This window comes from Hypanus sabinus, chromosome 18 (genome assembly GCF_030144855.1).
Source record: "Hypanus sabinus isolate sHypSab1 chromosome 18, sHypSab1.hap1, whole genome shotgun sequence".
NCBI classification, from domain to species: domain Eukaryota; kingdom Metazoa; phylum Chordata; class Chondrichthyes; order Myliobatiformes; family Dasyatidae; genus Hypanus; species Hypanus sabinus.
The window spans coordinates 7246840-7273075 of NC_082723.1; the positions used below are offsets into that span (position 1 = coordinate 7246840).

A 26236-nucleotide genomic window follows, 5' to 3' on the forward strand; every position below is an offset into this window, starting at 1 on the left:
TTGAGACCAAGTTTGAAACGTATTGATTAGGTTTGAGGGGATGGTAGCATTGAATGCTGAACTGGCGTCGATAAAGAGCATCCCGATGTTTGTACCTTTGCTGTCCAGATGCTCCAGGGTTAAGTGAAGAGCCAGTGCAACCGCATCCGTTGCGCCGAGAAGCAAATTGTCGCAGGTTTCATGCTGCGCATGCGCTTATTGCCGGTGGGCGGAGTTTCCTTCCGTCCGGAGTTTGGGGGAAGTTTTCACCCATCAAGAGAGGCTCCCGGCTCACCGGTGAGTATTTGCGCCTGTCGCGGAGTGTTGCTGGTCTGAAATCGGGCAGTGTCCCCAGTTCAATTCACCGAACAGAAAGAGCACTTTAAAACGGAGAAATTGTACTTTCCGGGCGCAGCTCCACTTGTAGGAGTTTCTGCCTTGGCCCGTTTCGGCAAGGCAATGAGACACAGATACGACACTCTCTCGTTATGTAGAGCCTGTGATTCCTGATCCTTCCTCGATTGAGCGTTACCGCCGCCCACTGCAATGGGAGGATCCCGCCTCCCAAACTTACTGTAATTTAAAAAGTTCACCAGGGGCCCATCAGTTAAACGTCCCTGAATATCCTGCAAACACGCTACCCCAGACCTACCCCATAAAACAGAGGAGCAGAATTAGGCTGTTTGGCCCATAGAGTCTGCTCCGCCATCACATCATGCCTGATCTAATTTTCCTTCTCCCCATATCCCTTCATGCCCAGACTGATCAAGAATCAATCCAACTCTGCCTTAAATACACATTCAGCCTTGGCCTCGACAGCTGCCTGTGGCAAAGCATTCCACAGATTCCACTCGCTGGGTAAAGAAATTCAGCCTCATCTCCACATTGAAAGGACGCCCTTCCATTCTGAGGCTGTGTCCTCTGTTCTTAGACCCGCTCAAAAAACGGTATCGTGAACCGAGTCAGCGCTCAATATCACCGGCATATGTCGTGAAGCTTGTTGTTTTGTGTTACATTCGTAAACATTTTCTAGTCTGGTAATATCCAGGATCTCATCAAAGCCCTGATGAAATGTAGCGGCTGTCGTGCTGTTTGTAATTGTATCCATGTGTTAGGCCCGGGGTCAATCTCCAAAGATGTTGACAAACTGAAACTCGAAGCTGCTCGCTCACCCGTCCAATACTCCCCCTTCCTAAAATCCACAGTCAATTCCCTGGTCTTACCGATTTGAGTGCAAGCTTGTTGTTTTAGTACCGTTCAACCAGCTGATCTATCTCTCAGCTGTACCCCACCTTATCACCATCTGAATTTCTGCCGACAATAGCTGTGTCATTGGCAAACTTCTAGTTGTCCTTTGAGCTGTGCCAAGCCACACAGTCATGGGTGGAGAGAGAGTAGAGCTGTCTGCCAAGCACGAAGCCTTGGGGTGCCCCCGTGTTGACTGTCCGGTAGGAGAAGTTATTTCCAATCGGCACCAACAGTGGTCTCCCAGTGAGGAAGTCAATAATCCAGTTTCAGAGAGAGGAACAAGGGATCTGGTTTTTGCAGCTTGTTGATTAGAATTGAGTGAATGTTTGTGTTGAACGTGAAGCTGTAATCGTCAAAAAAGCAGTCTGATGGAGGGTTTACTCTTGTAGTTCTGTCTGGCCAACGTCTCCCTCCTCTTCATCCAAGGATGTTATTCTCAGATTCATTATCCTCCACTCATTCTGTTTGACTACACATGGACACCCAGCAGGTGTGCTAAGATCACATTATATGCAGATACACTTCAGAGGACACTGTTTCCAGCCCTTGGAAGACTCGAGCCTGCTGTTGATATGCAATATGCATGTCCCACCAATGCATATGGCAAGAAAGACTTAATTATTCACAGACAAAATAGAAAATAAACAATTCTCATTCGTATTGAACCCACAAGTGTTTACATGACACTTGACGACAATGTGAATCCTTTTCATAGGGCAGGTTACATTATTCCCCTATTGTGGAATGTGGAACTCCGCAGCAACATGAAACCTCTCTTTACGATCACCATCCGTACCCAGTGTAGCATTGGTTAGTTCGTTAAAAAGTTGAAGTCTGTCCGAGCCATATAGGCTCATCAGGCTGGTGATTATAACGGTTTCTGTGGCATGAAGTGACTGAGAGTATGAGACTCCCGCCCCCGATAGGACGCCAGTCTACTGTGAGGTTAACCCCAGCATTTTGCCGGTACCCATTTTCAGCTGGGTGGACTGCAGCATTGTGTGGCTAAGTGCCTTGCTCAAGGAAACAACATGCTGCCACGGCTGGGGCTCCAACTCATGACCTTCAGATCACTAGTCCAACGCCTTAGCCACTTGACGCATGCCATGCATTGTGGGCTAGCGTATCAAGTTGTAATAAATCTGCTATTAATCATGCAGACTGTGTGGTACAAATCTCAGTCTTATGTGTTTCCTTTGTAGTGGAGTCTATATGGTCAATAATCCGGTTTGTTCTATCTTGAGGGGGATCCCCTGCATCTAGAGTTACCTGAGATGCACCACAAAAATCTGATTAATCTGGTACTGATCGCGATAACCTTCTCCGGTAATATCCTGTATTTTCTACTGAACAGACTGTATCTAGCTCTCAAATTCTGCTATATTTAATGTATTGACAGTGAGTACACCTGAGTGATAACCTGATCCCACTCATTCTATTAGTCCCCATTTCCTTCTATCTCGGACAGGTTTAAAATCTCTCCTTCTTTGTTGCCTTCCAAGAAGGTGAGTAAATAACTGTCTCGTTGTAGGTGAGCACCATTATTTTGGTTTGATTTAAAAACTACATGCAGGAGCTGGTATCCTGTACCAAAGTGACAAATTAGTTCACATCTTCTAACACTAATCCCAACCCCTCTTTGTTACTTTGGACTCTGGTTTTATTTCAGTTAACTCAGGGTAACATAGAAACATAGAAAATAGGTGCAGGAGTAGGCCATTTGGCCCTTCGAGCCTGCACCGCCATTCAGTATGATTATGGCTGATCATCCATCTCAGAATCCTGTCCCTGCTTTCTCTCCATACCCCCTAATCCCTTTAGCCACAAGGGCCATATCTAACTTCCTCTTAAATATAGCCAATGAATTGGCCTCAACTGTTTCCTGTGGCAGAGAATTCCACAGATTCACTACTCTCTGTGTGAAGAAGTTTTTCCTCATCTCAGTCCTAAAAGGCTTCCCCTTTATCCTTAAACTGTGACCCCTCATTCTGGACTCCCCCAACATCAGAAACAACCTTCCTGCATCTAGCTTGTCCAATCCCTTCAGAATTTTATACGTTTCAATAAGATCCCCCCCTCAATCTTCTAAATTCCAGCGAGTATAAGCCTAGTCGATCCAGTCTTTCTTCATATGAAAGTCCTGCCATCCCAGGAATCAATCTGGTGAACCTTCTTAGTACTCCCTCTATGGCAAGAATGTCTCTCCTCAGATTTGGGGACCAAAACTACACACAATACAGCAGCTGTGGCCTCACCAAGGCCCTGTATGCTGGCTTTTGGTATGTTGGCCTTTATAAATTAGAGCATTAAGTATAGGATTTGGGATGTAATGTTAAATTTGCACAAGGCATTGGTAAGGCCGAATTTGGAGTATTGTGTACAGTTCTGGTCACTGAATTATAGGAAAGATGTCAACAAAATAGAGAGAGTACAGAGAAGATTTACTAGAATGTTACCTGGGTTTCAGCACCAAAGTTACAGGGCAAGATTTGAACAAGTTAGGTCATTTTTATTTAGAGCGCAGAAGGTTGAGGGGGGACTTGATAGAGGTATTTAACATTTATGAGGGGGATAGATAGAGTTGATGTGGATAGGCTTTTTCCATTGAGAGTAGGGGAGATTCAAACAAGAGGACATGAGTTGAGAGTAGGGGGCAAAAGTTTAAGGGTGACACAAGGTGGAATTTCTTTACTCAGAGAGTGGTAGCTCTGTGGAACAAGCTTCTAGTAGAAGTGGTAGAGGCAGGTTTGGTATTGTCATTTAAAATAAAATTGGATAGGTACGTGGACAGGAAAGGAATGGAGAGTTATGGGCTGAGTGCAGGTCAGTGGGACTAGGAGAGAGTAAGCGTTCGGCACGGGCTAAAAAGGCCGAAATGGTCTGTTTCCATGCTGTAATTGTTATATGGTTATATGGTTAAAAATAACTATGTCTGATGTCCTGAGTAACATATTTTATGTTCTGTAAAAAGAAGGCAGTCTTTTGAGTAAAAGCAGCTTTTAAGATTGCTCCCCAAAATTACAATCTTCCAAAATATTTTCTTAAAATTCCTTATTTAACTGTCTACTCATGAGCAATTCCCCTCTGAAATGAGGGCATCTCATATCTGGAATAGAGGTGCAGAAATTTCGATTACTTTATCCTAGATTCCACATGATTCTCTGTGAAACTGTTTCATGTAAAAAAGCATAAAGAAACATTGAACAAAAATAAAGATAGGACAGAACAAAAATCTAGGCTTGTAATTTTCTTCTTTCAATACCTTCGTAACTAACTGCAAAAGTTAGAATGAACAGCTAATTCCCACCATGGAAAACTTCAACATTTCTTTTGGCACCATGTCAGTGTGCATCGGCATTCCTGGGTCTCTTTGTTCTATCTCAGACCTCAGTCCCCGAACACTGACTGTGTAAGTTTTAGCCTGGCTTGTATTGTCAAAGTTCAATACCTTGCAATTGTATATGTTAAACTCCACTTGTTAATTTTAAACCCAATTTCCCAGATGGTCCAGATCAGTTTACAAGCCTTGGTTGTTTTCTGCACTGTCCACTCCACCCATAATCTTGATGTCATCCACAAGTTTTTGATTCATCATTCAATTGGATGCTAAACAACAACAGACCCAGCACCGATGCCTGCAGAACACAGGACTAGTGAGTGACTCTATTTGCTGGCTCCTCCCACTAAGCCCACATTGAATCCAGTGGAATGCTTCATCCTGAATGCCAAATAACGTATCCCTTTTGGGACAACCTCCATGGAGTATTTTGTCGTAAATCATGCAGACAACTTTCAGCTTCCCCTTCATCAAACTGCTTGGTAACAGCTTCAAAAACATTTGTAAAATTCATTGGATGTGATCTGCCACTGGCAAAGCCATGCTGAGTATCGCCAATTAGACCCTGTTTCCCCGAACACTTGTATATGATGTCCATTATAGTACCTTCCAATAAACCAGAAAAATACTGGATTCCAGTCAGTATATGTATGTCTGTTAAATAGTTCAGTTGATAAATCTGTAGCGTAAAAAAAACACAAATTAAAATGTTGTGAGGCGCGGTGCCATTCTGGAATTGGATAGCAGAGGGGAAGAACACGTACAAACAAGCTGGATGAACTCAGCAGGTCGGGCAGCATCCGTTGAAACGAGCAGTCAACGATTCGGGCCGAGACCCTTCGTCAGGACTGAAGGAGGGGGCAGGTGCCCCATAAAGAAGGTGGGGGGAGGGCGGAAGGAACCAGGTGAAAAACCAATCAGAAGCAAGATCGAGGGCTGGGGGAGGGGATAGGCAGAGGGGAAGAAACTGTTCCTGAATCACTGAATGTGTGCCTTTAGAATCTGTACTTTCTTCCTGATGACAAGAATGTGAAAGACACATGTCCTGGGTGACAGGTTTCCTTAATGCTATGGAGGCTTGTGCCCATGATAGAGCTGACTAACTTTACAAGTTTCTGCAACTTATTTTCATCCTGTGCAGTGTACCCACCCCTCCCCCCATAGCAGACAGTGGTGCAGCATGCTCTTCACGGTGCATTTGTAGAAGTTTTCGAGTGTTTTGGGTCATAAACCAAATCTCAAGCTCTGAATGAAATATAGCCACTGACTTGCCTTCTCTGTAGCTGCATCGATATGTTGCATCCAGATTCGAATATGTGGTTCCTTTTTAAAGACAGGATACTTACACTGAATAATGTAGACCAAGCTATTTCACTAGGAACAAGGAAACAGAAAAAAAAATCAACTTGCCTCGTCAAAGGGGAGTGTGTTGTGGGATGATGCCACTCAAGTCCTTTACATTCATTTATCTTGAGCAGCAATTATTTGTTCCAATTTTCAGAGCTTATAAAAAATAAACGTCTTCAACTAGTTGAGAGATTTGTAAAACAATAATGAAATCAAATGCATCATCAAGGAAAGAACTAGCACTGAGATACACAAACTGAAATGTGAACATTACTCTCGTCAGCTCGAGGACAGATTTAGCCTTTTATAGAACTGCAGTTGTTACCTTGAAGCTTGTCTCAGGAGAGCAAGTTGATGGGCCTGCTGAACAACGTTCCTTAAATGCAATAATCAGGAGCAGACTTGCTTCATCACGTTCTTGTTGCCAATTTCAGCACAGATACAAAGTAAACATGTAGAATCACTATCTGTGGGAAATAACAAGAGAAAAACAATTGAATACTTAGCAAGCAATGTGTGTTATATTGGTGTCTGGTTCCAGTGATGTTACAGAAACCCCTGCCCCTATCAAATGGAGTTTGCTGTGGGTAATAAACGAGTTGTGTTGTGAGAAGTATAATCTGACTGAAGCTGAATATCATATCGGGCCTGAGCTCGCTGCACTTCCTCTGAAGCACAGATAGAAGGGCCAAGCGAAGCATAGTCAGTGTTACGAGACATAGACATAAGAAAAGTGAACACGTACAACCAAGCTGGATGAACTCAGCAGGTCGGGCAGCATCCGTTGAAACGAGCAGTCAACGATTCGGGCCGAGACCCTTCGTCAGGACTGAAGATGGAGGGAGCAGGGGCCCCATAAAGAAAGTGGGGGGGGAGGGTGGAAAACCAATCAGAGGAAAGATCCAGGGGTGGGGAAGGGGAAGGGGAAGCAGGGAAGGGATAGGATAGGAAACGTTGACAGCTCATTTCAACAGATGCTGCCCGACCTGCTGAGTTCATCCAGCTTGTTTGTATGTGTTGATTTGACCACAGCATCTGCAGTATACTTCGCATTTAGAAAAGTAAGTAAATTGCCAAACTTACTTCAAAAGTCCAAGTTGCAGTGAACAGCTTGATTCCGAGCAATCACTGAGCCTAGGAGGTAGATGTTAATGTTTACCAAATGGAGCTAAAGTTTACTCAGTGCTTGCTAATTTACCTCTGCAACCATAATGTTGACTTTCTGGGTTCAGAATCAGGAAGGTACACATGAAGTAATATACTGAGAGAAGTCATCCACCGTGTTCATCTCAATCAAGACACTGAACAGCAATTGAACAATAATGCTCAGAAATTACTACATTATCAAATGGACAATGGATATGTGACATATTGATTCTGAACAGAATTAGCAGTTCTCTTCCACGATTATAATTAATAAAGTTGCTTAGTACTATATTCCTCCCGCACCCACTGCTGTTGGGAAGATTAATGAAATTGTCCCCCTTCCTTTGCAGTTCTGAACATTGAGCCAGAGATACAGATTTTTAAGGACAGTGCAGCCCAGACCATCTCCACACACCTGTGTTTCCAGTGGCAGGAGATTGGTTCACTCCTCTGCACTGATCACTGAGACCGGAGATGGGAGGATGGCAGAAGCTGGGAATTTGTTTCATGTATATGTTTGTGCAATGTACCATTGTGTGCAAGATCAGCCTCATTTCCTGTTTCTAAATACCCTTGTATTAAATGTACCACGAAGTCATTTCTAGGAGGACCATATAAATCATCTCCAACGCAGGGGTTTCTTCATGGATATTTGAGAGGAGGTTCCCTTCTTGAAAGGACAGCCGCCAGCGTATTATTTAATTTCTTGTCCTTCATTATCACCAATATAGGGAGGGTACATTACAATGCTATGTATTGTTACCTACACTGTGCTCAAGAATAGCTCTGTCACGACACATAGTTACTGTTCCATCATAATCCTCATACAGTGAGCATAATATATGCAAGCACAATGATGTGGCCATTTGACCATTTGATGCTCCATTGGAGGATGGTGGGTCTACCTGACTGGCAAGACGGCAGTTTCTGCACCTTGCCAGCTGTGTCATACGTGGCTATGAGCAGCACTGTCCCCCACAGTGGACTATATTGGACTATCCTGATAACCCTGTACCTAGCTCGGATCTTACATACAACACTGAGCCATGTCATCTGCAGACATTATCTGCAGACATTATCTCAGCAATAAAGGGAAGATGGTAGGATGAGTACGGGGCCCTGGTGGAGGACTTTGTCAAATGGTGCAAGCTGTGTCATCGGTAAAACAAAAGAGATGGTGATAGACTTCAGGAAGACTAAGCCAGCACTGCTCCCTGTTACTGTTGGTGGTGAGGACGTGGATGTGGTGAGGATCTACCACTACCTGGGATGCACCTGGATGACAGGCTTGAGCAGAGCACCAACACAGAAGCTGAGTACGAGGAGGGCTAGAGACACCTCTACTTCCTCTGGAGACAGAGGTCCTTTGGAGAATGCAGGTCCCTCCTTCACATATTCTACCAGTCTGTGGTTGACTACAGATTTCTATGCAGTGATGTGCTGAGGCAATGGCATCAAACAGGCTCAATGAGCTGATTAGAAAGTCTGGCTCTGTTATATGATTCAAAGCGGACAAACTGGAAGTTGAGTTAGGAATGCGGACTGAAATTCCTCATGAATTGTAGAGTGATCAACCGAACAGTAACATTTGGGTCTGATTGTTGAATTCATTAACAAGTCGGAGGACGTGTTTCTTTGCCGATAGACACTGCTCCAGGAGGCAACGTTGTCTCCATGGGTCCAGGATAGTGAGCGGCTGCAGGACATTCAGAAGCTGTGATTGCAGTCCAAATGGTTACCCAAGACATAAATGGATAGAGAAGTGAAAACCTGCTGGTGTAACCTAGAAAACATGGAACGGTGTTATAAAATGCCAGTTCAAAGTGTCAAATATCTGATTTACCGACCGTGTCATACATGGTTGGGTAGGGAAGTGGGAAGGTGGAGCAGATTACTGAGTGGCTGTAGAATAAGGGTGTTGGGAATTATCTACCACAAACTGCTGTAGAGCTGGAGTCATTGAATAAGTTCAATGTGGAAGGCTTGAAATACCGAAGAATCTGGTGGTGCCCGGGAGAACGATGATGTGGTCATCAGGGGATTAGGATTATCATGGATTGTATTGACATCATTGCAGACTCGGTGATCTGCTCCAAAACATGGTTCTGCCTTACGTCTGAGGGTAGCAAATCTAACGACGTTCCAATTTAAATGTTTGGGAACAAGACCATAAACAATATGGTAAAGCAACAGCATGAGAATGCTGTGACACGGACCTGTGAAGGTGAAGCACTCAGTGTATTTCCTCACGTTCTCAAAGTGGTCACATGGGTTCCCAGCTGGTAATCGATTCTAACCTCTTCTGGAAATCCATGGGTAGGTTAATGCTTCGCCACCGGCTGCTACACTGTTGTTAAGCATTGGTAATCATGACAGAGCTGTTGTAAGGACTGTGGTTTTCTGTGTTGTAATTAAATATAATGGGATGTAATCTGAGTGAGCAAAATCTTGACTGACATTGACCTCTGATACCTTCGGTGTGATCTTTTCACATTCTTGATTTGGGTTTACACATTCTCCATATTTCTTCCCAAAACATGTTGGTCGTTTAATTTTTCACCACAATTGCTACAGTGTCATTAGGTATTGGGACATCATCTGAGTGAGCAAAATCTTGATTGACAGGAAGAAAATTGAGGAACAGAACTTGTGAATGCTTATTGAAATGGCAAAGGACCAGGTAACGATCTTGTCAGAATGGACCTGAGTGTTCCAGTGCACACGACACCTGCAAATACTGCAGGCAATGAGGGTTTAATCATAGAGAGCTTTTGATCAGATCACATCTCAAGTGTGGAGTGAATTCTAATATTATTATTTTCTCTAAAAGACGATACCCTGCAGATCGGGAGATGATGTAATGAAAGAATTGGAGTTTAATTACCAGAAGGCGCATCGGTGTATTGTGAGAGACTAAATGGGCTGAATGTTTAGAAGCCGGAAGGGGCCTCATTAAAATGTTTATACATTTCGAAGTCCCACACTGGAGCATGTCTGCTGAATGCTTCGCTGGGCAGTCTAGTTGCAAGTCAGACAATGAACAGCCTGTGAGCGGTTTAGCAACAAAATGAGGAGAAATTTCTTCACTCAGATGATAGAAATACTGTGGAAATATCTTCCGTGGCAGGTGGGCAAAGGCTCAGGCATAGATCTCATTTAAAACGATGACATTTTTTGGGGAAATAAAATATCCCAGTTTGTAGCAAGGGTGAGGAAACATAGAGGAGGCCTGACTCAAAAGAAGGGCAGCAGAGAGGATTAGCGGTGAATTATAACTTTAATACTAGATCATAAAATAACTAGCCACAAGGCCACAAAACAAGAGGGAACAGAAACTGAACATGGCAGGCTGCAGGATAAACTTTAGGGAAGGAGAGTGAAAGCTCAGGCAGCCAGTTGAGATTGGCTGGATAGATGAGTTGTTTACTATTGTGGGGTTACATAGGCAGAATAACACTATCATCCGGGTGGAGACAGGGAGGTGCCTGCACGCCTCAGTGTTTTTATGTTTATACTCCAATGCACGACGAGGTGGGCAAGCGCTGAAATAGGTTACATTTTAAAAACAGTTTCAAGTACGAAAAGTAATGTATTTGAATTGTTTACTTACTATGGGGGCCATTGAGATCAGGAGCTGGGTCTATGATTCTTTCTGCCTGATGTGAGGAGAACTTTCCTCTGGAGATTTGCATGGGCTCTGGGATGGGAGGGGTGTGGGGTGAGGTCAGATAATCTGTGATCAGCTGGATTGTAATCCAGAAAGGATGGGTCCCAGGAGATTGGACACTAGGGCTGGGCTCCAGGGGATTTGAAGGTGCTCGAACAGGCAAAGAGTAGATGAAATGTGCGTAGCAGTTTTCAGGACAATGTTTTTCTTCTCATAATAATTTCCTTATCATCCTATTAATGTTCTATGCCTTACAGAGCACCCGGAATTGGAACGCTGATCTGCATTATGGATGATGTCACAAAGATGACAGAGGATCTTGAGATATCAACAAGGACGGACAAGGGTGTGTTACTAATGTTTTGCAAATATTATTGTGCCTCCTGACAACTGAGCAGCATCTGGCTTGCAAAAATGCATTTTTACAGAGAAGATAAATAAACTGAACTGAGGGAAGGGGTAGAGCACAAATACAGCTACAGGAGAAACAGGAACTTTTGAGTAGTTGTCATTAGCTGGTCTGTCTAATGTATGAAAAGATATGGGGAGAAGGCATGAGATTGGAGCTGAGGGAAAATAGATCAGCCATAATGAAATGCCAGAGCAGAGCTGATGGGCCAAATGCTCCAATATCTTATTGTTTTATTAAAACAGGAGATCACACAGAATGAAATGGCCATGAATGGCAGGTTAGACACCTGAGTTGGAGCATGAGAGCAATGAGATTAGCCGGAAGAAACGGCCCGTTAGTCTGACATTAGAGCTTGGGACGATGTTGGAGTCAATTGTTAAGCTTGAGGTCTCAGGGAACTAGGAGGCATATGGTAAAATAGGCTGTAGTCAGCCTGGTTTCCTTAAGGGAAAATCGTGACTGGTGGAATTCTTTGAAGTAATAAAAAGCAGGATGGAGAAAGTAGTTGATGTTGTGTTGGATTTTCAGAAAGCCTTTGACAAGGTGCCACATAAGAGGCTGCTTACAAGCCACGAGCCCATGGTATTGCAGTTAAGGATTCTGGCATGTATAAAGCAGTGGCTGATTGTCAGGTGGCAAAATGTTGGATTACAGGGTGGTTTTTCTCATCTGCTGCCGATGACTAGTGGTGTTCCACAGGGGTATGTGTTGGGACTGGTTTTTTTGTGTTATATGTCATTGGTTTTGATGATGGAATGGATAGCTCTGTTGCAGAGTTTGCAGACAGTATGAAGATAGGTGGAGGGGTACGCATTTCTCAGATTGTAGAGAAGCTACAAAAGGACTTAGTCACATTTGCAGAATGGGCAAAGAAATCACGATGGAATATAGTGTCAGGCAAAGATACAGGGAGAACCCAGGAGTTTGGAACTGAGAGAAAAAAATGGATGAGCCATAAAGAAAATGCAGAGGACTCGATGGACATCATTACACATGATGTAATTTTGCTCCTGTATCATACGGTCCTACGTTTGCTCCAGGGAGAAATGAAAAGACCAGCAATTGAAACCAATTCTAAAAATGGAAGCTGGTGGGAAAGTAAGTGTTAGTGTTTAGTGTGAAAAACAACTGAGGTGGAATGTCCTGCTCTTCTGCTCAGTCTATGGACAGAATTAGATTTTTTTAAAACAGATATTTAGCTATTCTGATCGACGTGAGTTTCTGAGGAATAGTTATTAATGGTGGTATTGGTAATTGACCATTATAAGTACTAAATCTAATCATTTATCAGATGTCAGTGACACAAGTAAGGCAGTTATTGTCTATCTAATTGTAACTTTGATAACTTCTGATCAGATAGTCAGATGTGATCCCGTATCCAAAGGATGGAGCCCAGTATCCATTGGGACGGGCTAGGAAAGATCAGAAAATGACAGACAGACATACTTTATTGATCCTGAGGGAAATTTGGTTTTGTTACAGTCGCACCAACCAAGAACAGTGTAAAAATATTGCAATAAAAAACCATAAATAATTAAATAATAAGTAAATTATGCCAAGTGGTAATAAGTCCAGGACCAGCCTATTGGCTCATTGTGTCTGACACTCTGAGGGAGGAGTTGTAAAGGTTGATGGGCACAGGCAGGAATGACTTCCTTTGACGCTCAGTGTTGCATCTCGATGGAATGAGTCTCTGGTTGAATGAACTCCTGTGCCTAGCCAGTACATTATGGAGTGGATGGGAGACATTGTCCAAGATGGCATGCAACTTGGACAGCATCCTCTTTTCAGACACCACCATCAGAGAGTCCAGTTCCACCCCCACACATAACTGGCCTTACGAATAAGTTTGTTGATTCTTTTGGTGTCTGCTACCCTCAGCCTGCTGCCCCAGCACTCAACAGCAAACATGATAGCACTGGCCACCAGAGACTCGTAGAACATCCTCAGCATCATCCAACAGATGTTAAAGGACCTCGGTCTCCTCAGCAAGTGGAGACGCCTCTGACCCTTCACGTAGACAGTCTCAGTGTTCTTTGACTAGGCCAGTTTATTGTCAATTCGTATCCGTAGGTATTTGTAATCCTCCACCATGTCCACACTGACCCCTTGGATGGAAACAGGGGTCACCGGTGCCTTAGCCCTCCTCAGGTCCACCACCAGCTCCTTAGTCTTTTTCACATTAAGCTGCAGATGATTCTGCTCACACCATGTGACAAAGTTTCCCACCATAGCCCTGTATTCAGTCTCATCTCCCTCGCTGATGCATCCAACTATGGCAGAGTCATCAGAAAAATTCTCAAGATGGCAAGTAGTGCAGTAGTTGAAGTCCGAGGTGTAGATGGTGAAGAGAAAGGAAGACAGGACAGTCCACTGTGGAGCCCCAGTGCTGCTGATTGCTGTGTCTGACACACAGTGTTGCAAGTGTACGTACTGTGGTCTGCCAGTCAGGTAATCCATAATCGATGACACCAGGGAAGCATCCACCTGCATCACTGTCAGCTTCTCACCCAGCACAGCAGAGATGGGGAGGCTGGGCCAGTGATATCAGAGAGTTGGCATGTGAGAATGAGCAATATTGTGTCAGCTCTGAGTCTGGGGTGCAGTGGCATCAATGGAGGGAGAAGTAGAATAACTTATCTGGTCTTTGCTGAATCTTTGGATTCAGAATGAGACTGTGAGCTGAGATATTTGGTGAGCAGTCTCCGGAGTGGCCAATGTAAACAAATGCCTACTGGGTTGGCTCCGTGGTGCTCATGTCGAGGGAACAGTCATGGCTCTTGTTTTAATTCACCCTTCGTATTCACAGGTCCTATGACTACAATCTCTGAGCACACCTCACAGTGGAATGAGAAACAACTATTTCAGCTGTCAAAATTCTACTGGGAAAGACTGAAACAGGTGATTGAAGAATGTGTGGAAGAACTCACTGAAATGCTGAGACTGGAAGGACACATCAGTGATCAAGAGCAAGAGGTGAGCAGGAAAAATGTGGTGATGTCTGCTGGTTCTAACATCACAGAACTGAAGGTATCCAATGGGAAAGAAACCAAATTGTCTCTTCTCCCAGGTCTGCAGCTGTGATGCAATATTAACACTGATCTCTGATCATTGTTTTGATAGATCTGGCATCAGCACTGGAAACTTTGAGCTGGGGTGCCAGGAACTGGCTTCTGGCTGATCTTTCATTATCATGTTATAGTTAGGGTTTTATAGAGTTGTTAAATGTGCCTGCAGAAAAGGGAATCTCGGGATAGTACGTGATGAGATATATGTGCTCTGATAATAGACTTTCCTTTGAACGTTAGAGTTAGGGAAACCCATTCTTTCCAAACATAACATGCTTATCACAGTGGCAAGTGAGCAGTGGGAATGTATCATGCCTGGTGAACAGCTGAGTTAAAAATTAGATCCAATCGTTCTACAAAGCTGCTGTTTAAGTTGTCAGTCAGTCAGCTCAACCTCAGTAAAACATAGACCTTGCAGATGGTGGCTCAAGACAGGTTGAATCACGGCTGTCTTTTCCCAGTTAGCTACAATTAACCATCATCCCAGCCCTGGCCATCGCCGTATCAGTTCGTCCTGTAGTGTGAGTCTCGAGCTTCTCCACATGCTTTATCAGTGATCATTCTGCCATCAAGGGCTCCAGGTGGGGTGTCTGGGTGGGGCTGGTGATGGAGGTCTATTACACAAAGTTCTGTTTATGACTCGTGTGCACATCTGGCAAGATATAAACAGCCCTCAGCGCGGGCTGTGCGCAAACGCATTGTTAGCGGTGACAATTTCCAATAAACGAGGGTGTGTTCACATTCCCTTGACAGGCCATGACCTCAGCTCACCATTAGCACACTGGAAGACAGAATTTGCAGTTAATAGCACCAGTTTACTGTGTTCTGTGTATGAACCCATTCCACCTGATTCCATCTGAAAATTTCAGAGGAATGCTCCAACCTCCCCACAACAAAAACTACATCAACCATAATACCGTCTGCAAAGGATTTAGTTACATCTTCAAAAATACTCAACTAGTATAGTCATACGAAGATAAAGAAGCGAGGAAGTGAAAAGAGAGATTATAGGCCAGTTAGGCTTACCTCAGTGGTTGGGAAAGTGTTGGAGTCCATTATTAAGGATGAGGTTTCGAGGTACTTGGAGACAAATGATTAAAAAGTCGAAGTCATTTGGTTTCTGTAAAGGGCAATTTTGCCTGAAAATTCTTTCAGGATTCTTCAAGGAAGTATGAAGCACCGTGGTCAAAGCAGAGGCAGTAGATATCACTGACTTAGAGTTTCAGAAGGCATTTGATAAGGAGTTACAAGAAATATACTGGCATGGAGGGAGGAATAACTAACAGCCAGGAGGCAGCAAGTGGGAATAAAAGGGACATTTTCAAGTTGGCTGACAGTGACTAGCGGTGTTCATCGGGGGTCAGTATTGGGACTGCTGCTTTTCACATTGTTTGTCAGTGACTTAGTGGAATTGATGGCTTCTGGCAAAGTTTATGGATGATCTGAAGATACGTGAAGGGGCAGGTAGTGCTGAGGAGGCAATGCATTTACAACAAGACTTAGACAAATTGGAAGAATGGGCAACAAAGGGCAGATAGAATACAGTGTTGGAAAATGTATGATCATCTATTTTGGTAAAAGGAACAACAGTTATTATTATTTAAAATGGGAGAAGATTCAAACATGAGAATTACAAAGGGACTTAGGGGCCCTCGTGCAAGACTCCCAGAAGGTTAATTTACAGGTTGAGTCTGTGGTAAAGAAGGCAAATACAATGTTGGCATTTATCTGAAGGGGATTAGAATGTAGTAAACAAGGAGAAAATGCTGAATATTTATAAGACACCAATCAGGCGGCATGGAGTATTGTCAACAGGTTTGTGCCCCTTATCACAGGAGGGATGTATTGCCATTGGAGAGAGTCCAGAGCAGGTTCACGAGGATGATTCCAGGGATAAAGGGGTTAAAATATGAGGAGAATTTGGCAGCATTGAGCTTGTACTCACTGGAATTTAGAAGAATGCATTGGGATCTCATTGAAACCTACAGAATTTCAGAAGTACTGGATAAAGTGGATGTGGAGAGAATGTTTCCTGTGGTGGGGAATCCAGAACAAGATTTGAGGTGTGACCTGTTAGTACAGAAGTAAGGAGGAATGTTTTTAACCAAAGGGTGGTGCATCTGTGGATTGCTCTGCCAGAGACTGTGCTGGAGGCCGTCCATGGGTATATTGAAATTGGAAGTTGATAGATTCCTGATTGGTTGGGGCATCGGAGGATCTGGTGGGAAGGCAGGTGTATGGGGTTGAGTGGGATCTGGGGTCAGCCATGATGGAATGGTCTAATTCAGCTCCTGTGTATTATGGTCTTGTGGACAAGTGTAAGCACAACGGGTCCCACAGATGCTGGAAATCCAGAGCAACACAAACAGAATACTGAAGGAAGTCAGGAAGAGAATGCACAGTCGTGGCTTTGGGCCAAGACTTCATCAGGATGGGAAACAGACAGACATACTTTATTGATCCCAAGGGAAATTGAGGAAAAGGAAATGTGAAGAAGCCATCAAAAAAAGATTGTGCTGGGGTGAAGTAGTACACTGTAGTGGATGATAGCTGAACCAGGTTTGTGGGGAGGTTGGTGGGGAGGTGATAGTGGTTAAGGCAAATGGCAGAAGAGGGAAGCTGATAGGGGAGGGGCTGTGTGAAAAAGTGAAGGAGGAGGAGCAGCAGATGGAAGTGATGGACAGTCGAGGAGAAGAGAACAAGTGATTGAGGATCCATAATCGGGACTAATTAAAAAGGAGAATCGGGGAGGAGAAGAAATTACTGGAGGTTAGAGAAGTGAATTTTCTGCCATCAGGGTAGAGGCTACACAGACAAAATATGAGGTGTTGCTCCCAAAACCTGAGCGTGGCCTCATAGTGGCAGTAGAGGAGGCCTTGGTCCCAGTTTCTCATGCTGGCTTCTTATCCCTTCCTTTCCAGTCCTGATGAAAGATCTCGGCCCCGAACGTCATTTGTTAATTTCCCTCCAGGATCCTGCAGTACCTGCTGAGTTCATCCAGCATTTTGCCATGTTGCTCGTGCACCAGTTCATGTTAGCTCTACTTGATCACAAACTGTCTTTCCAAATGAAGATTAATCCTGCTTCTCTCATCAGTTTCTAATAATCACCAAGCCAGTGAGGTTAGTCAAGAGGCATATAATCACCCGTTTTATCTCTGCCGTCCTAGAATAAACGTGAAAAAAGGGGTTTTCTGTTTTTCAGTTACATAATGACTGGGTAATGAAGGTTTCATTCACCAGATATCAGAATCAGATTTCAGGTTTCATATCGGTTTGCACATGTTGTGAAATTTGTTAAATTTACAACAGCAGTACAATGCAATGTTTCTAAACAGTTATTGAACACACACCTCACTGCAATGTTAATATTTTGCACTACCCATTTCAACATATTAGTGCAAAGAAAAGAAAAATTGCAATGAGGTAGTTTACAGGTTCAATATCCATTTAGAAATGAGATGACAGAGGAAAAGAAGCTGTTCCTGAATTGCTGAATCTGTACCTTCTGACTTCTGTACCATGAAAACAGGTCATACTTCCTGAGTATGAAGTTTAGTAATGATGGATGCTGACTTCCTGAGGCACTGCTGCTTAAAGGTGTCTTAGATACCACAGAGGCTAGTGCCCACGATGGAGGTGACTAATTTTACAAGTTTCTGCAACTTACTTCGATCACATGCAATAGCCCACTCACCTCTCTCAGCCCCACACCCATTGCCCCATTCGAGAGAGTGCTGCAGCCAATCAGAATGCTTCATGCTACTTTATGAAAGTTTTCGAGTGTCTTGGAAGATAATGGAGATAATGAAGATAATAACTGATTAATATCCTTCCTCATGTCAAATAGCAGCCCAGTATAATTCACATCAGGCACTGAGATACGTCTAATCTGTCCAATTTTGCCTTGTTTGAAGAACCTTCTGAGGCATCCTCACTTGGTTTTGCAGTGACAGCCTCGCACATTAATAATGCATTGCTTCCATCTCGCATTCCCCACAATTATCAAGCTTGAAGCTTCTTTATTGATAAATCTGTATAAAGTTGGATATTGAATGACACAGGAACTGATCACATTAAATCTGCATTGATCATTCCCCACTCTGCTACAACTAGTGAATTCAGAGTTTTATTAATTTTCATTTCCTATTTTACTGCTGATGACTCGATCCAAGGATCGCAGAACGAGAGACGAGCCCGTCCAGTGACTACACCTTGGCTGCTGAGACATCCCATAACTGGGCAGTGACTTTCCTCGTGTGCTACGTCAGTATGCTCCTCAATATATTTGTTTTTGTTATTTATAGAAAGTTAGTGAACTTGTGGAGAAGCGAAACCGGCCGGAGGGTTCGAAGGTATTCTTCAGCCTGGTGATGGGGAAAGGTTCCTGAGCCCGGAGGGTGATGTGGGAAGCATTTGTGAAAATGAGAAACGAGTTACCGAAGTTGGACAGAATATTGAAGGAAATCCAGGAGCTTGGTACAGTCAAACAACACATTGAACACAAAATTGACAATAAAAAATGTTGTCGCTGTAACAATATGATTCAATTTTAATTTATTGATTTAAACAGGGACTGATATACCTGAATACACGAACATCAGTCAAGGGTTAACCGAACTCCCACCTCAGTTAAAAGGTAAGAGATTTCACTTTCTGACACCACTCACTTACCGGAATCAATGTGAGCCTCAGATGCTTGTTCCGAGGGTTGAACAGTCTGGGAGACAGAGAAAAGAAATAGTTTGATTCAGAGGGAATGATCGTGGAATTCAACACCAGTCAATCAGCTGTTTGCATTTTAAATTTTTAATCATCGAATCTCTGCCAAATATTGAAAATGTTATAATGAATTATGTTGACTGATCCATCTGTTTAGCGCTGACGGGCCCTGAACACCTTGCACATTCTGTGACAACCATAGACCATTGTTCAGATCCTGATGAGCTGCTGAGCCTCATTAACTCATACAATGGTTCTGATGTACTGTGAAACCCCCACACACGTTACACACGTGACACCATCGTGATTGAGCTCAGGAGCCATGTGATACCTTAATATTGGGGCTCTTTAAAACTCAGGTAGTGCCACACTTAGAAGGTTGTCTTCAGTTCTGGTTGACTCCTTATAGGGTAGATGCGGATTTGCCAGGATACTGCCCATATTAGATTACATACCCTGGAGCAATCTAGGGCTTCCCTCTTTTCTGTGAAAGAGGATGAGAGGCAACTTCATACAGGTGTCTAAGGTGATAAAAGGCAGAGTTAGAACCTACAGCCATCACCCTTTCTCCGCGGGTGGCAATGGCTAATACCAGAGAACATACATTTATTGTGATTGGAGGAATGTGTCGGGTGGAATATGTTTTGCCGAAGCAGATTTCCGGATTCGGCAAGAATGTATGTGCAGAATTCTTCACCAGTGATAGCACGTGGGCTGAACTTCTCTGTGTGTATTGGAGTATAAATTTTGCTGTGTAACCCAAACTATATTGAAACTTGCTATTTGCTCTGCAAGCATCCAATTCTGTGGGAGAATGAAATCCTAAGAATGTAGAAGACAATGGTGTGTTAATGAAAGGTAGCTAAGAGATGTAGATTAGAACATGATTAAGTCAATGGGTAGAAACAATAGTGGCAGGATGTACCTGTGATAGGCAACTATAGACCGATTGCATATGCTAATGCAACTGGACCAGGAGATTGCTATAAAGAATGCTGTGTTTGGCGACTCGCTCACTGACTGTCTCAGCTTTGATTTGCAAATTAAAGTTTAACCCTTCTTGAATCATCTTCTGCGTCTCCTGGTCATTTGTGGGGCACGAGAAACCACGACATGAGCAGGTAGTCTAAGGTCATCCAAGGTTATCCGCTTGCAAGGCAACGAATCATATGGACATAATTACTCAGATACTATCGATACTCAGATCAGGGCTCAATCTGTGTGTCTGAGCACGGTGGCAATCTTGTTGGCCAGTGTCTCCATCACAAAGGCCATATGTATTGTTTCCCAGGACAGGCTGGCTGTATCACACCGGGGAAAAGGTCTTGCGATGCAGAGTAGAGGCCTTCTACCACTGCTTGCCAGTTAGCCATCTGGTTCAACAGGATGCTGCCAGGTTAGAGGGAGTGAACTCTAAGGAGAGTTCAGATAACTGTGGCTTGTTTTCTCTGGATTGGTGTGGACAGAGGGCGGAACTGACAGAGGTTTATAAGGCACTGATAGCTAGAGTTGACAGCCAGTATCTTGTTCGGCAGGTTTTGAAGTGCCTGATGCCAGAGGGCTTCTGTTTGAGTTGGGAAGAGGATGCTCTGATGGAGATGTGTCGGGACAGAGAGTGATTGGGATCTGGAGTGTGTAGCAAGGGTTGGTGATGGAGGAGTGGTGGACAGGGACACTTAAGGGACTTTTATACACGTAAAAATGAAAGGAGGGGAGGAATATGGACGCTGTAGGCAGAAGGGACTGACTTTAATTTCGCATTGTGGTTGTCTGTTCTTTCCAATCTCATTTTCCTCTGCAATTGAAGATAGTCAGATTTTCTAAGGGCTTCATAAAGACACATACAGCATTCTTCTAAACATGCGGTGACTGTTTTGATAAGTTCGTCTAGTGGTATTTTAACTTGACAAAACATCGCCTGTCAATATGAAGATATTACAGATTATGACATTACCCATGTGGTCAGGCAGCATCTACCGAGGGAAATGAACAGTCCGCATTTCAGGTTGAGACCCTTAATCATGTGGGTTTTCAAACTTTATCCTAAAAATAAAGTACCTGATATTAAAGGGTCTTGAGTTGGTCAATGCAGGCAGTTGCAGTGGAGTATTAGAGGCATGTTCACCTTCATAGCTGACAGCGCTGTGAAGATTTGATTTTTTAAAAATATTTTTGCATATTGGTTACAGGGCAAACAGCTGTGTGTTGGTGGAATTTCACTTTCTGCAGTAATAAACATGCCACTTTTCAGTTAACTGTTGAAGTTCTAGTGATTTGAATTTTGCATGTATCCCTATCAAGTTCAGAATTTAACTGTGTCAGTTTCCTTTCATTTCACACGGAAGATGTTTATGAGAAACACAAGAAAACACTGCAGGAAGAAACTAAAGAGCTCAAAGTGAACACGATTTTGTTGAGGGAGAAGGTGAAGGTTTCCAAGCTGGTTGATCGATACGCTGAGCTGACGGTCATTTCTTCTGTTCGAGAACGGAGGTTTGTGGAACACGAGCTGCTGGCAAGAGGCCGAGACCATGAGGAATGGAGAGAGAAGCATCTGCGGGGAGAGTTGGAAAAAATCCATTCTCATCAGCTGCTTCAAAGCAGCTTTTCCCATAGTGTGACATACTGGCAGCAAATAAAGAGATACCTTGGATTTGACTTTGTGAATCCAACGTCAGTGAACAGAGTAAAACCTGGGCATTCAGCAGCAGTGGCCGGAGTCCCAGGGATCGGGAAAACAACAATGATGCAGAAGATTGTTTATGACTGGGCCACGGGGAAAATATACCAACACTTCCATTTTGTGTTCAGTTTCAAATTCAGGGACTTAAACACCATTAACTGTGAAATAAGTCTGAGGGAACTCATTCTGCAACAGTATCCTTACTTGGAGAATGTTCTGGGAGAAGTCTGGAAGAACCCAGAGGGGTTGCTGTTTATTTTTGATGGTTTGGATGAACTAAAGGATACAATTGATTTTACTGAGATTCAGAGAGACACAGACCCTCAGCGATGCTGTGCCGACCCAGAATTCCGCTGCCATGTGTCCGACATCGTGTACAATTTAATCCAGCACAAGCTGCTCCCAGGGTGTTCAGTGCTGATGACCACCCGCCCCACTGCGTTACATTTATTAGAAAAGGCGGAGATCAGTATCTGGGCTGAAATCCTGGGATTTGTTGGAGAGGAACGGAAGAAATATTTCATCAGACATTTTGATGATCAGACAGTTGTGGAAGCTGTTTTCAAACACGTGAAGGAGAACGAGATCCTGTACACCATGAGCTACAACCCCTCCTACTGCTGGATCCTCGCTCTGGCACTTGGCCCCTTCTTCACACAAAGAGACAGGGACCCACAGCGAGTTCCCAAGACCATCACCCAACTGTACTCCTAGTATATTTACAACATCCTGAAAAATCATGGCCGTGAGATTGAGAATGTTCATGATGTGTTACTCAGGGTTGGTCAGATGGCCTTTGTGGGAGTGTCTGAGAGGAAGATTGTGTTTACAGATGGAGATTTGATTAAGTACAATCTGCAGCCTTCCCAGTTCCTGTCCGGGTTCCTAATGGAGCTTTTGGAGAAAGAGGAATCTGTCCGCTGTGTGGTGAACACATTCCCACACCTCACCGTCCAAGAGTTTGTAGCTGCAGTCACACAATTCCTAAATCCATATCCCGGAGATATCCTGACATTCCACACTGAAGCCCACAACATGACAGATGGGCAATTTGAGATATTTCTCCGTTTTGTTGCTGGTCTCTCCTCGGGGTCGGCCTGGCGCTGGAAGGAGTTTCTGGGTCAATTTCCTGCTGATACAGCCTGCCAGGTGATTGACTTTGTGAAAGTCAAACGTCGGACTGGAAACACGAGTGAAGCTGATAAAAGGAGTCTCCTGAACACATTGCACTATCTGTTTGAGTCTCAGAATCATGGGCTGGCTCAGGACTCACTGGGATCTGTGGAAAAACTTTCACTCAGTGGACTGCGACTGACACCGATTGACTGCGCGGTCCTGTCTCATGTCATTGGGTTCTGTGATACAGTAAAGCACCTCGACCTGGATCACTGCTAAATTCAGCGTGAAGGACTCCAACGGCTGGCACCCAGTCTTCACAGATGCCAAGAGTTGGGGTAATTCAAATATTTAGATTTTCTAACAGAGAAAATTAATGATGTAACGTTAAAAATCTTTAGCCAAATAATAGCAAGGTCTGTGCCATTGTTTGATCGGTTTGCTGATGACTAAATGTCTAAAATTTGTCATTAGCAAAGGCTAAGGGTATTTTAAACCTTCTCCTGGACAACGGCAGTGACTATCACCATGTGTTGCACAGGGAGCAGCCACATCCCCATTTATTGCCAAAGGTCAGAGCACAGCTCTGTTGTCAGTGGGCGATCTGAGCTTCTTCTAGGTGGTCAGATGTTAGGTTAACTCAATAATGACACAGTCCTTTGCACTCCTCAATCACCTGCATCCCTTCACCCATTGTGAACCTTCTGACTCTCTGGGCGAGGCTGTCAAAGATGCAGTCACAACACCCACAATCTTTATTGTCCAGTCAGTGATACATAAAATTTTATAGCAGCCAGCAGATAGTTACAATACGTACAAACAAGCTGGATGAACTCAACAGGTCGGGCAGCATCCGTTGAAATCATTTTCATTGGATGCTGCCCGGCCTGCTGAGTTCATACAGTTTGTTTGACCACAGCATCTGCAGTGTACTTTGTGTTTACAAATAGTTACAATATACCAGCTGCAGCAATTACCCTGAGACTAGAGACATAATCGGACCAATTTTGTGGCAACCCTCACACCCCACATCAACTATTAAGTTGGAAAGTGGTATGATCTGTTTGCTGTCTATTGCTCTGCTTCGGACAGGGTCTACAAAAGTTCCTCCAGAATGTGTGGATTTGAAATGAAAGCTGACCATTGTAAATGAAGGGTATTGGTATTTTGAAAAATTGCGTTTCCCATCAAAATTCTGCCTGTCCAGAAAACTCCCTGGAAGGGTTTCCCAGCTGCTGTTAATGCTGATCTGGGATATTGAACATGGCAGATCGAGTTTAATTTCATGGAATGTGGCCCTTTTCCTGTGAAATCTGGGATTACATGTGTATCATAAATTATGCAGGTATCACAGATATGAACTAAATTGTAACAACAAAATAATTCACAAAGCAAAACCTGACAGAGATAAGTTTAGAAAGAACAACTAGAGACATAGACCTTGAAAACAAATGGTATGGAACATATTGGGATTTATTCTGAGAGCAAGAAGATTTTGGTTAAAAACTTCTTCACTGCTTTGAAATGTTTACTTGAAGCATCTGAATGGCAAAATGTGGCAGGTCATGGGTCTGATTCAGTTTGAGACTCACAGCTCTCTTTTTTCCTTCAGATTGGCAAACAATGAATTGGGTGAGGGTGATTCAGCGGTGAAACTGATCTCTGTAGCTCTGACTGATCAGGACTGTAAAATACAAAAACTGCGGTAAGTTCCATGCTATGAGAAGATTGATTATACATTGATTATCTTGAACAGAACACAATTAAGAACAATTAACATAAGTACTGGTAAAATCTGGTGATCTATATTGAAGCAACACACACAAAATGCTGGTGGAACACAGCAGACCAGGCAGCATCTATAGGAGAAGCACTGTTCACGTTTCGGGCCGAGACCCTTCGTCAGGACTAACTGAAAGGAAAATTAGTAAGAGATTTGAAAGTAGGAGGGGGAAGGGATATGCAAAATGATAGGAGAAGACCGGAGGGTGTGGGGTGAAGCTGAGAGCCAGAAAGGTGATTGGCGAAAGTAATACAGAGCTGGAGAAGGGAAAGGATCATGGGACGGGAGGCCTCAGGAGAAAGAAAGGGGGAGGGGAGCACCAGAGGGAGGTGGAGAACAGGCAGGGTGATGGGTGGAGAGAGACAGAAAAAAAAAGGGAGGGGGGAAAAACAACAAAAATACTACATGTATCAGGGATGGGTTAAGAAGGGGAGGAGGGGCATTAACTGAAGTTAGAGAAGTCAGCGTTCATGCCATCAGGTTGGAGGCCGGTATATAATGTGTTGTTCTTCCAACCTGAGTGTGGCTTCATCTTGACAGTAGAGGAGGCCATGGATAGACATATCAGAATGGGAATGGGATGTGGAATTAAAATGTGTGGCCACTGGGAGATCCTGCTTTCTCTGGCAGACAAAGCGTAGGTGTTCAGCAAAACTACCTCCCAGTCTGCGTTGTTCAGCGAAACGACCTCCCAGTCTGCGTCATTCAGTGAAATGGTCTCCCAGTCTATGTCGACTATCTTTCTATCTTTCTTTTCAGTTCGTCCTGACGAAGGGTCCCGGCCCGAAATGGCGACAGCGCTTCTCTGAGGTCTCAGTCTCCCTTTTATCTTTTGATTATGAACATCAGATTGGGCAGTAACTGTATCACAGCCTCTCAGACAGCAATCCTCGCCTCTGCTCTCATTAAAAACAGCTCACTGAAGGAGCTCGATATGAAGGACAATAGACTGGCAGATACAGGTGTAAAACAGCTGTTAGGAGTTTTGAATAAATCGGAAAGTAAAATACAAAAGTTGGGGTAAGTACTGGAGAGTGACAGATACTGTTCTAATCTCAGTTGTACGACGTTGGTGTTATTATCAGGAACTCAGATTGAATAGTTATCTGATTTTCTCCCTGCCCCTCCCTCTCTCCCCCTCCCCCTTTCCATCCATCCCACTACCTCACCCACCTCTACCCCTACCCCCCTCTCTACCCCCCTCTCTTCCCTCCCCTGTCTTCTCCCCCCTCCCTTGCTCTCACTCTAATTCTTCTGATCCCAAGACTGAAGAACAATAGTTTCACAGCCTCTTGCGCCAGGAATCTTGCCTGCATTCTCAGAACAAACCACTGACTGATCAAACTGGAACTGGATAACAATAAACTAGAGGATTCAGACGTCAAACTGCTGTCTGAGGCTCTGAGGAGCTCACACTGTAAAATACAGGAACTGCGGTAAGTAACAGGCTGAGAAATTGTATTCACAAACTGATCCCTAACGTTGTAGAATCTGCTTGGTACTTTTTGACTTATTGGAATAATAATGACAAATTTGCATCAGGTTGCATTTGCTTCTTTTGAACTGCAGGCTATGTGGAATCGGTCTCACAGCTTCTGGTGGAGAATATCTCGCCTCTGTTCTAGCTACTAGCCCATCACTGCTGTATCTTGCTCTCGACTATAATAATCTGGGAGATTCAGGGGTGAAGCTAATATTTGGACCTCTGAACAGCCCAGAGTGTAAGATA

General features: G+C 43.8%; 1 pseudogene; it reads left to right on the forward strand.

Annotated features, from left to right (window-relative positions):
- On the forward strand, positions 1-25766 carry LOC132407298 (NACHT, LRR and PYD domains-containing protein 3-like; annotated as a pseudogene).
- Positions 25767-26236: the final 470 nt, after the last annotated feature.